Here is a 12,643-nt window from a genome sequence, read left to right on the forward strand (position 1 = left end):
TTCCTGGGAACTCGGCACTTGATCCCTGACTGTCCCTGCAATACTGTTGCTGTCTGCCTCAGCAGCCACAGGCTCAGCAACTCAGCAAAGATAGGCACAGAACAGTGATTTATAAGTGATTCCCATCTACGGCTGTCGATTCCAACTCATAGCGACCATAGGGTTCCCAAGGCTGTAAATCTCTACGGAAGCAGACTGCTACATCTTTCTCCTGCGGAGCCACTGGTGGTTTCAAACTGCTGATCTTTCCATTTGCAATTGATTGCTTTAACCACTGCATCACCAGGGCTCCTCCTATAAGTGATTATTAAACCAAATTGTTGGATTTGATTTTCATTGATTTACTTAAAGTACCCATTTTTACAATTTTTTCAATTTTTGTTTTTAACAAGAATTCATACAAGAAGTTACCAAAGTTTGTATTATGAAAAAGTGTATATAAAAAGTGAAAATTCTTTTTTTTTTAATTTGAAAACAGAAGCCTTCATTTATTTTTTTTAATTATCCTAATGTCAACTGGAAAAAATATGGAAGCCAAACCACAACGCTTTTTTGCAAGTCAGCAGGAAGTTGCAGGACCTGCCACTAACTGCAAATATATTTACCTCGGGTATTGTTTTATTTTCAGAGGAAAGCTGCAGCTTGGCAGTTTTGCATAGTAAAATAAAAATAAAGGAAATTAAAAGTCAAATAAGAAATCAAAATGCTAACAGAAAATTGTAGGAGTTACGTGGGAGCAGAGCCACAACACAGGCCAAAATCTGGGCACTGTATAATCACTGCAACACAGATATTTCCTACCATCAATTGCGATAAGTCCCACTGAACCACAACATAAGCAACAGGCTATCCAAAGGCATTAGTGTTCAAAGGTCTAATAAAGGCAAGGAGAGGAGCATTCTTTCACCAATTTCATTTCTATCAGTTCTCTCTTCATCCTCTCCTTTTCAATTTTGTGAACAATCGAACTAGATGTTCTCAAATCACATCAGTTTTCTGTAAAAATAATCCTGATGCACGCTATAGGCTCAATAAGATTTTTCCGAAAAAAAATTTAATCAAATTGTACGTAGCATATTGGGGATAACACTGGCTCACTGTTATAATCCAATAGCTTTTTACAGAGGGCTTGGTCTTCGGGGAAGATTCTTTATTAATCATTCATTCACTCATACAACGTTTATTGAGTACCTTTCTTCATGTCAAGCACCATACAAGGTGCCGGAGAAAAACACTAAGACTCAAAGCTTGATTTTGAGCACATAAGGTTTAAAAAATATACTTTCAAAGAACAATGGTATGGACCCATTAATGTTACCTGAGGGAAATGAAGTCTATGAAAAACTAGCAATGATAACTAAAATTTTTTTTGAGCAATCAATATATAGATAATTCAAAAATTATAAGTTTGGATTATAATGAGTTATTATGTATAGTATTTACATTTGAAATTTTTTTCTATCAGATGTTTTGAATATCCACAACAACAAAGTACATGCCAAGAATGGTGAAAAATGGCTGAACGAAGTACAGGAAACATATCTGACCCCAACTCATTGTTTCCTGGACTTTAATTCTTTACAGAAAAGATAATTTCTTAATCCTTTTTGTATCTAGACTAAGACGAGCTGCCCTCTCTCAAAACATTCCTTGTTCTAAGATAAATATATAGTATTTGAGTTTAAACAATTTCCCTTTGTTGCCTTCAAAGAAAGCATTCAAAGGGTATGAGATGCCAGAAAGGCCAGCAATACTAGCTCATAGAAATACAAGAAAGAACAATACTAGCAATATAATGGAAATAACAATTTTCAATAGAGAAAGAGTCTAAACAGTATAAGTATTTATACTCTTAATACTTAGAACAATAACTTCTATGAATAAAATATACCTAACAATTTATATAACTGAAGCTTTCACTATATTTTATAACCTACTTAATCAGCCCAAGAGTTTGGAGAAAATATATAAAATTTTAGCAATGGAAGATCCTTAAGAGGTGACAGAGCTAATATTTTCTTAAAACTCTAAGTACGAATGCATATAGTTAAACTATCCCAGTTATTCAGAACTAGAAAGGGCTTGCTCATTTCTCTGAGATTCTCACCTTATTCAGAAGTGGTTTGCAAAAACAAAAACAACAAAATAAACCAAGAGGAATGGTGAATCAGATGATATTTATATCAGCAATATATATAAGCAAGAACATATGCCTATAAGATGAAATCGTGCAAAACACTTCTTTAAGGATTTTGGTGGCTGTAGTCATATGCTACAAATGGTACTCATCTGATACCAGAGTTGGATACACCTCAACTTCACTGCAATGCCCACCAATATTTCACAAGCAGTTTTGTTTGCAATGAACAAGCCACTTGAAGCTCCACAGGTAATTAGGAGGAACATCTTACACATTGAAGTTAAAGCTCCAAAAACCCCTCCTATAAGCACTCAATTTATCAAACAGGGCAATATAGTTATATTAGTATCTCTGGATATCCATAAACATAATCCTTCAAAACAGAGACCAGAAAAGAGAAACTCAAACCAGAAATAAGTAGATTTGGAGAAGAAGTATATCCTGCAGGTAACAGCCTTTAACCCCACCTACCACAGAACCAACAAGAATTTCTCTCAGAGTTATGGACAGTAACAATGCAATTTATGATGTTCGTGTGGGGCACAAAAACAGCAGAGGTTATTTCTTTTATACTGACACACCACTTGTGATCTGCTAGGCTGCATCAGGTTCCTGAAACATCTGCACAAGAATTAAGCAAATGATCTAGAAAGTGAGAAACAGAAGAAAGAGGACAGGAAGGATAGCAGTGAAAGGCTGGCGCAGGTCAAGGGAAAGTGCTTCCTTCACTCATGGGTATCACTATTAATTACTTTAAACTTCAACGTACAAAATACCAATTCCAGTGTACTATAAAGGGGAGCTAGGTAAGGTGCCTAGTTGTTTAGGAAATGGGTGTACAATGTCTCCTTGGAGAGAAAGCAGAGAAGGGATTATCTGTATCAATGAAAAGAGACTTTTTTTTTAACAGCATGTGTGTTTTGTTCCTATATATGAATCAAAAACTACATAAATCAATTTTAAAAATTGGCTAGTTAAGATGAGTAATTGGGGGAATACCTTTCATTTTTATTTTTATTTGAGCAGGAATTTGTTTTTACTGTGAGATCATATTCTCCTTCCAGTCTTTATCTCCACATTATGAATTATTTCTCTCACAGCATTATCTGCACTTACAAAGAAAACTTTTTCTCCATGACTCCTGGGTTGTTAAAACTGACCAAAATCCACTTATAAAAGAACAAAGTTCACAGTTCAAGGGGAAATATGTAAGAAAAAGAGGTCCCTAATGGAAGAAAGAAATGGAAAATAGTATCTATAAGTAATGTTTGAAAGGGCTGGGATAAGTCATTTGGAGAAGTGCCGATGAAGGGGGTGGTATATAGATGGTGCCCAGCTGTTCTCCATCACTGGAAAGTTAAAAAAAAAAAAAGAGGAAATTAGTTTTAATTTAAAGTATAAAAGATTTCAGCATAAGGAAAAATTTCTTGACTATAAAGGTTATCAAAACACCCAGGGACAAATACAAGGGAGACTGTGAGATTCCTAGCCCTCTGGACATCTACTATTAAAATTAATGTCTAATTGAATTGACTGGTTTAAGTAAAATACTGGTGTGAGAGAAGATCCAGGGCAGCGTGATCTTCTGAGTCCCTTATACTTTCTCACGAACAGTAAAACCTGTAGGCTGGGATGAAAGAAACAAGAATGAGAAAGAGTGGGCAGAGGAAGTTGTATATCCTGCCAATGGTCACTTCTGACTGTGAAGAGTGTTCTCATTCTTCTCTATTTCTTCCATGTGTAGCTAAAACAACATAATTTACACATACTTAAGTTTCTCTAGGCCACCAAGGAAGAGCAGGTGTCTCCACAAAGTAACAAAGCCATTAACTAAAATGGAGATGTTGGACAAAAGACAAAAAAAAAGAAATGCGAGTCCAAGAAAATGAGAAGAGTTGGTGTAGTCACTGAAAAAATTCCTTTTCTTCACCTACAAGATTCTTAGGAATTGCTGTCAGGTAAGGATTGATCATGCTATCTTGTGTTCCTCCATGAACACTCAGAAACCTGTAAACAACTTCATAAATCCTCACCCTCCTAAATACAAAAACGTAGACACACACACCATGCTATGTAAAATCACACTGGAGTATTCACAGGCAAGCTACTGAAAACCTCCAGCAAAATAAGACCAGTATATACCGCTGCAGCAGTATATCAACAGGGAACTGCCAGAAATTCAAGCCAGATTCAGAAGAGGAGGTGGAACCAGGGATATCATTACTCATGTCAGATGGATCCTGGCTGAAAGCAGAGAATACCAGAAAGATGTTTACCTGTGTTTTATTGACTATGCAAAGGCATTCGACTGTGTAGAGCATAACAAATTATGGATAACATTGAGAAGAATGGGAATTCCAGAACACTTAATTGTGCTCATGAGGAACCTGTAAGTAGTTCAAGAGGCAGTCATTTGAACAGAACAAGGGGATACTGCATGGTTTAGTCAGAAAAGGTGTGTGTCACGATTGTATCCTTTCACCATACTTATTCAATCTGTATATGCTGAACAAATAATCCAAGAAGCTGGACTATATGAAGAACAGGGCATCAGGATTGGAGGAAGACTCATTAACAACCTGTGATGTGCAGATGACACAACCTTGCCTTACTGAAAGTGAAGAGGACTTGAAGCACTTACTGATGAAGATCAAAGACCACAGCCTTCACTATGGATTACACCTCAACATAGAGAAAAAAATCCTCACAACTGGACCAATAAGCAACAACATGATAAATGGAGAAAAGACTGAAGTTGTCAAGGATTTCATTTTACTTGGATCCACAATCAACACCCATGGAAGCAGGAGTCAAGATATGAAAAGACGCATTGCATTGGGCAAATCTGCTGCAAAAGACCTCTTTAAAATGTTGAAAAGCAAAGATGTCACCTTGAAGATTAAGGTGTGCCTGACTCAAGCCATGGTGTTTTCAATTGCCTCATATGCAGGAGAAAGCTGGAAAATAAATAAGGAAAACGGAAGAAGAAATGACACCTCTGAATTATGGTATTGGTGAAGAATATTGAATATAGCATGGACTGCCAAAAGAAGAAACAAATCTGTAGAAATGCAACCAGAATGCTCTTTAGAAGCAAGGATGGCAAGACTATGTCTCACATACTTTGGACATGTTGTCAGGAGGGATCAGTCCCTGGAGAAGGACATCATGCTTGGTAAAGTAGAGGGCCAGGGAAAAAGAGGAAGACCCTCAACAAGATGGATTGACACAGTGGTTGCAACAATGGGCTCAAGCATAACAATGATCATGAGGATGGTGCAGGACTGAGCAGTGTTTCGTTCTGTTGTACATCAGGTTGCTATGAGTCAGAATCGACTTGATGGCACCTAACAACAATGACAATATATTATAAGCGGAGAGATAACAAACAGCTTGGCACCATCTTCAAAAGTTACTCAAAACACTACCTTTTCAACTCCACAATGGCCCTCATTATCATTTCCTCTGTTGTTGTTCTTGCTGTTAGCTGCCGTCAAGTTGGCCCCCACTCGTGACAACCCCATACACAACAAAATGCTGTCCAGTCCTGTGTCATCCCCATGGGATCGGACCATTGTGATCCGTACGGTTTTCACTGGCTGATTTTCAGAAGTAGATCATCAAGCATTTCTTTTTAGACTATCTTGGTTTGGAAGTGCCATTGAAATCTGCTCAGCATCATAGCAACCACTGCAGTGGCTGTGTGTGAGGGGCATGGGCTGGAAATCAAACCCAAGTCTCCCTCATGGGAGTTCTACCACTGAACCACCAAAATCCACTTCCTTTCCCCCACCACTGTGTAAAAGTGCCACCGATAAACTATCAGCGTAACTACCACCAGATGGTGCCTAAACCAAAGTGTACCCTCAGCTTGCCTCACTTTCTCTAGGATGCTGCTCATTTGTATGTTAATTGATGTCTCACAGAGAGCCTGTCCACACACTTCAGTCCACCTTCAAGTTTTTTTTACTTTTGGAAAACAGCTCCCTCAAACTGCGGTTTCTGAGCCAACAAAAACACAGAGTGAGCTGAATAATGTTTCATTAAGTTAATAAAACTCTGCCAAGAATAATACTATCAGAAACCAACTTATAAAATTGGCCATAAAGAATAATGAAAGAAGACCATATAAAACATTGGAATCATTATTTACCCAGAGATCTAAAGACTAAAACATAGGATACATGTTCTATTTTTTTTCCTAAACAGAGACTTTTAAAATATGAATTCCCCTACTAGAGCTCCGCCTCCTCCCTGAAACACATTAGGGTTAATAACAAGCAGAACATTTTTGATCTCTGCGAGTGAAAACTATACATTCTCGGGTTTCTTTGTATTAAAAAGTAAATAAGATGGTTGCTGTTGATTTTAAACATGAAATATATTAGGACTAGAAAAACAAATACTCACTCTTGTTAATAACTTATAAACAGAAGGTAAAGAGGGTGACAACTGTAAACTAATGACATCATTTCAAATAAAATATGTACAGGTTTTGCAGACTAGCAGTGCACTGTAAGTCAACTTAATATGTGTGGGCAAATTCATGATATACCAACATATTATGCTCAGACCCATAAATCTCTGCCTAAAATAGCCCATAAAATTCAAGGTATCTTCTTTGGGTGACACAGATTTATACTTACATTGGTATAAATGCTCATGGGTTGTCAACACAGATGTATCAAGTGATTCACCTAAATCATACTTTGATCTCTAGAGCTTAGCTTGTAAAATTTGAACAGTTTACTTTCTCAAGTCTATATGGTCGAATTCTTATTAACTTAAGAAACTATTTAGGAGTTAAAGAAACATAACACATAACCATATTTTTTGTGTCTTAGAAATTCTATAATATACCACATTTCCAAACTGTAAAAATTTTCAATTAAACTGTAACAAAAATACAGTCTGGCAAAGCATCTCCCATTTTAAAAAGAATTTGTTTCCCTGGCCAACCAATTCCAAGAAGAGGACTGTCAGTATCTTAGCTCCTCCTAAGGACTCAAGTGCTACTGACTGATCAAGCACTGAACAGTAGGAGCTTAATTTCTTTATTGATAGTAGTTTTTGTGAAGTGCTTTCTTAAATTCTTCTCTGCTTCCTCCCTTTTAAGGGTGTAGCAAATGTCAATTAATCTTTACTAATTTGAAATAACTCTAAGGTAGCAGAAGCTCATTCTTCTGATTACATCAAGGGGTATCTTATCAATTTATGTTTACTCACCTCAATATTCCCCACTCTTTCATCCCAAAGGAACAATGGGAGAGGGAAAGGGAGATAAAGATAGAAAAATGGATGGTGGGTTCCCTTTCTTTCCCTCTCCCTCCCTCCCTCCCTCTCCCTCCCTCCCTCTCTCTCTCTCCCTCTCTCTCTCTCCCTCTCTCCCATCCTCCTCTCTCTGGTAAGATTTTCAATTTTCAAGGTATATTCGTACAGCTAAAAAAAAGTGTGGAATGTATATTCATTCTAACTTCTGGTTCAACTACATATTAGAAAGTATAGTAAGCAAGGAAATTGCCTAATCCAGTTCAATTTCGTGGAATTTATTGCTGATTTGCAAGAAATCATGTGCTATCCCATGCCTTAATTTGGATAAGCCAAAGGTTCCTCAACTTCCCAAGTGTATAATCAGATTTCAACAAGTGTTGGAGAGGCAAACTGTATCAGTGACTACTAGCTAATAATTGTTCCCTCTGGTTCCTGGCTGAATGTCAAAGTGGCTAGAGCATGGCCTTTCCTGTCAGTCACACTGGGCTTGCAACTTGGCTGGGATACTTAAGCTAAGTTTTGGTTTTCTCACAATTAAAAAATAATAATAATCAAGCCAATGAATATTGTCAAGGAGCCCTGGTGGTGCAAATGGTTAAGTGCTCAGCTGCTGATCGAAACGTTGGAGGTTCAAACCCACCCAGTGGCTCCGCAGGAGAAAAGACCTGGCAATCTGCTTCCATTACGATTCCAACCCCAAACCACACCTGTTGCTGTCGAGTCTATTCTGACTCATAGCAACCATATGAGACAGAGTAGAACTGGCCCATAGGATTTCCAAAACTCTAATCCTTACAGAAGCAGACTGCCACATCTTTCTCCTGAGAAGCAGCTGGTGAGTGCTAACTGCCGATCTTTTGGTTAGCAGCTGAGTGCTTAACCACTGTACAAACAGGTCTCCTTTTCATTAAGATTACAGCCAAGAAAACCATATGGGGCAGCTCTACTCTGTTACATGAGTTCACTGTGAGTCAGAATCGGCACTTAACAACAACATGAATATTGCCTACCTTACAGAAATGCTGGGAAGATTAAAGAATACGCACATAAACAGCTTACAAAGGCTGAACACTGTAACCACTCAATATATTTTAGATATCTAGGTTTGGAAATACATCCTAAGGCGAGACTGATAGGTTATACACTGAGATAGGAGTAGGATATACACTTACAGGGAGAGGAAACATACTTGTCCTACAAGAAGAAATTACGATTTGCTGCAAGATGCAACGTGGGCAAGCTGAGGAATACTCAAGGAAATAAGCTATTTACTATTCTTCCAGTGATTCCCCAAAGCAATTTCCCTAATGCTTCAAAGGACAGGCCAGGAAATTTAGTTTTGGTCACATTAGCTGAATATATGTGGTTATGTGTTGTTTTGTGAAGTACCCGTTCACGCTTCAAATTAAGGGAGCCTACTTATCCCTGCTCTGGTTTAATTACGGAATGAGTGCTCTCCACCGAATCCCCACCCTTCCCCACCTACTAAAACCCTTCCACTGTTTCCTCTGGGATTTGGGGTTAGTCATTAGTAAAACCTCCCATATCCTCCATCTTTTCTCTGAACATTCCTTTTCCATCTTGATCTACAAACCTGGCTGTCTCCTATGGACAGCGCTTCCCTTGGAGCCCTCACACTCAGGTAGTGGCCTTTTCCTTTCCCACCCCTCTTATACCACAGTACCTGGACGTGAAATTGTTGTTGTTGTGTGCTGTTCAGTCAATTGCAACTCAGAGCAATCCTACAGGACAGAGTAGACCTGCCTTGAGGGTTTCCAAGCCTATAATCTTTAAGGAAGCAAATCACCAGGTCTTTTCTCCTTCAGAGCTGCGGTGGGTTCAAATCGTTGATCTTTCGGTTAACAGTCAAGCACTTAACCATTGCACCACTGGGGCTCCTATTCTCATTGTTGCTTCCAGATCATTCTCCTTTCCTGCTCCCTAGATGTTTCCAGCATTGTATCCCATGTCATTAGATTTTACTACCGATTATCCCTCCTTATTGTACTTATCTACTTCCTTGGAAGCGAGGATGGTGAGATTTTGTCTCACGTACTTTGGACATGTTACCAGAAGGGACCAGGCCCTGGAGAAGGACATCATGCTTGGTAAACTAGAGGGGCAGCGAAAAAGGGGAAGATCTTTGATGAGATGAACTGATACAGTGGCTACAACAGTGGGCTCAAACATAACAATGATTGTGAGGCTGTTACAGGACCAGGCAGTGTTTCGTTCTGTTGTACATAGGGTTGCTATGAGTCGGAACTGACTCAAGGGGACCTAACAACAACACCATCACCAACTCCTGGGTTACTACTCTTCTTCATTTTCTGAATATTTTAGCTCTTAAACATCACCCTCATTTAATGCTAGTCCTACTATAATTGTCTGTTTTAATATATCCATGCAGATGATTCTCTAATATTTTAGTCCAGGACCACCACCAGCCTTTATAACATCTTTGTGTGTATAAGAAAAAAGCAATCTTTCCTTCAGGTAGACCAAGCCCCATGGCATGGCACTAGGCTGGGCAAACTGAAGGCTGCTGGATTTTACCCCTTGAATTTCATCCCCCTCCTCCTCAACCAGGCAACTCTGAAGAGGGCACACACTGCCTAACCATTCATGGCAGCCTTAAACCTAGTCTTACCCAAAACTCAATTTCCTACATTCAGTGCTCACTGTCCCACCCTTCTAACTCACTTCCTCTAGGATACCAAATTAAACACTTCTTCAACCCCAAGGAAACCCCATTCTTTATACCATCCGTCACACAATCATGTCTTCGCTCACCTCCACAACCAGCTTAAAGTTCATCAATAATCTCACATAGCTAAACTCAGTAGTAATTTCTTTAGTCTCCATCGCAACTTAACACACCAAAAGATTTGACACATTTGAATTACTCCTTCCCCAGAAACACTTTATTCTCTTGGCTTCCAACCTGTTGTCATCAAGTCAATTCTGACTCATAATGACCCTACAGGACAGAGTAGAACTGCCCCATAGAGTGTCCAAGGAACAACTTGGTGGATTCGAACTGCTGACCTTTTGGTTAGTAGCCAAGCTCTTAACCACTGCACCACCAGGGCTCCAGGAAGACAGAAAACAATTTGTTCTGTTCATTCATTCCCTGTCTCATCTGCTACTTCCTACATGTGCTCCAGTTTCTTAAAATTGAAGTGTCTCTGGATTCAGCTTTGTCTCTCTTCTATTTGCTTTCACTTCCTTGGTGATCCCATCCAGTTTCATGTCTTTAAATGCCATTTATCAACCGGCAACCTCCTAATGTGTATCTCCAGCAAGAGATATACTTTCTTCTGAACTTCAAAGAGATAATTCTAATTACTTAACATTCCCACCTAGATGCTGAAAAGCAATTCATATTTAATCTGCCCAAGACTGGGCTCCTGATTAACAACCTCCTACCTTACACTGCTTCTTTTGCAAATTCTTCCATGTAAGTTAATGACAATGTTATTTTTCTACTTGCACACATTCCAACTTTGGAGTCATCCTTACTTCCTTTATCTCATATTCCCACTCATCTGCCAGCAAATCCTATTAGATCTACCTTCAAATATATTCAGAATCCAGTAACTTCTTACCACCTCCACTGCTACTTCCTTGATTCAAACTACCATTACATTTTCTCACCTAGATTATGGCAATAGCTTCTAAACTGGTCTCCCTGTTTTTGTACTTATTTCCCTACTTTTCTTATTCTCAGTAATCATGCTGAAATATAAGCCAGATCACTGTATATCTTTAGCTCAAAACCCTACAATGGTTGGACATCTTACTCAAATCAAAAGTCAATATTAAGGCACTACACATTCCAGCCCCCATCACTTCCATGACTTTGTATCTTACGATGCTCTCTCCCTTGCTCACTCCAGCCTCCCAGACACACTGGCCTCTTGCTATTTTGGGAACATTCCAAGTACTCTCCTGCCTCAATGCCTTTGTATTTGCTGTTCCCTCTATCTGAACTCTCTATCCTTAAATACTTCTTCCCTCACTTCCCTTGGGTCTTTTGTCAAATGTACCCCTCTCCTCCACTTGTAATCCCCCTATTTATTTTCTCCAGTATCACTTTCCACCACTTACTAGGCTATAAACCAAAATTCATTACCATCAAGTCAGTTCGACTAACGGCAAACCCATGTGTTTAAGAGTAGAACTGTGCTCCATAGGGTTTGTTTTTTCTTTTCTTTTTTTGGCTGTAATCTTATGGAAGTAGATTGCCAGGACTTTCTTCCACAGCATGGCTGAATGGCTTCAAGACACCAACCTTTAGGTTAGCAGCTGAAGGCAAAGCGTTTACTTCACCCAGAGACCTTAATAGGCTATAAATATTTTCTATTTATATTGCTACTGTCTGTCTCTCACAAAAAGCATAAATTTCATGAGAGGCTTGTTTTTTTGTTTTTTTACTGATGTAAATACAATGACTTGAACAGACATATAGTCAAAACTAAATATATATGTTGAGAGAAAAAGAGAACAGGGAGAGAAAGAAAGTACTCACACAAGCAGGCACTGAAATGATAGAAATGACCCCAATAAGATTCTCCTTCATCCTACTGAAGGAGAAGCGTATGTCCATTGCTAAGACCTTCTAGACAGCCAGAACCTGCCATACATCTGTCTTGTTGTCTCTGTAGCCACAAGGCCTGGCCAAGGTTCACAACACTAACACAACAATGGGGGCTTTACGTTTTCAAAGGTCCAGGAATAGTGACATCAAGTCAAATGAAAGTTGGTTAAAACTTGGTATACAAAGCAGCAGTCTGTAGTCATTTTACTGAGACAAGAATCTGTTTCCTGTGTTACATTCACAACCTGTGCTGCAGATTAGGCAGGAACTGAAGCAATTACCAGTCTCATGGGGCTCATCAGAAAGCACATCAGTTTAAAGGGCAGGACTGTCCGCTCAGCATGCACATAGAATACAAAGGGACTCCTATGACCATTAATAAAATTAATGGCTTTGGGCTGTTATGAAATATGATTATTTATGCAAGTGTCCTTGAAGGTTGGTTTGTTTGAATATCATTTAAATACTTCTATGAGTCTACTAGGAAGCCTGGTGGTGCAGTGCTAAGCGCTCGGCTGCTAACCAAAAGGTCAGTGGTTCAAACCCACCAGCTGCTCCGCAGGAGAAAGATGTGGCAGTCTGTTCCCATAAAGATTTACAGCCTTGGAAACCCTATGAGGCAGTTCTATTCT

At 39.0% G+C, this 12,643-nt stretch overlaps 1 protein-coding gene across 1 annotated transcript in view; it reads right to left on the minus strand.

Annotated features, from left to right (window-relative positions):
* ASXL3 (ASXL transcriptional regulator 3) overlaps nucleotides 1–12,643 on the minus strand; it is a 162,104-nt gene that overhangs the window by 108,549 nt on the left and 40,912 nt on the right. The window lies entirely within an intron of this gene.

The sequence above is a fragment of the Trichechus manatus genome, unplaced genomic scaffold (assembly GCF_000243295.1).
Source record: "Trichechus manatus latirostris isolate Lorelei unplaced genomic scaffold, TriManLat1.0 scaffold00175, whole genome shotgun sequence".
Lineage (NCBI taxonomy): Eukaryota > Metazoa > Chordata > Mammalia > Sirenia > Trichechidae > Trichechus > Trichechus manatus.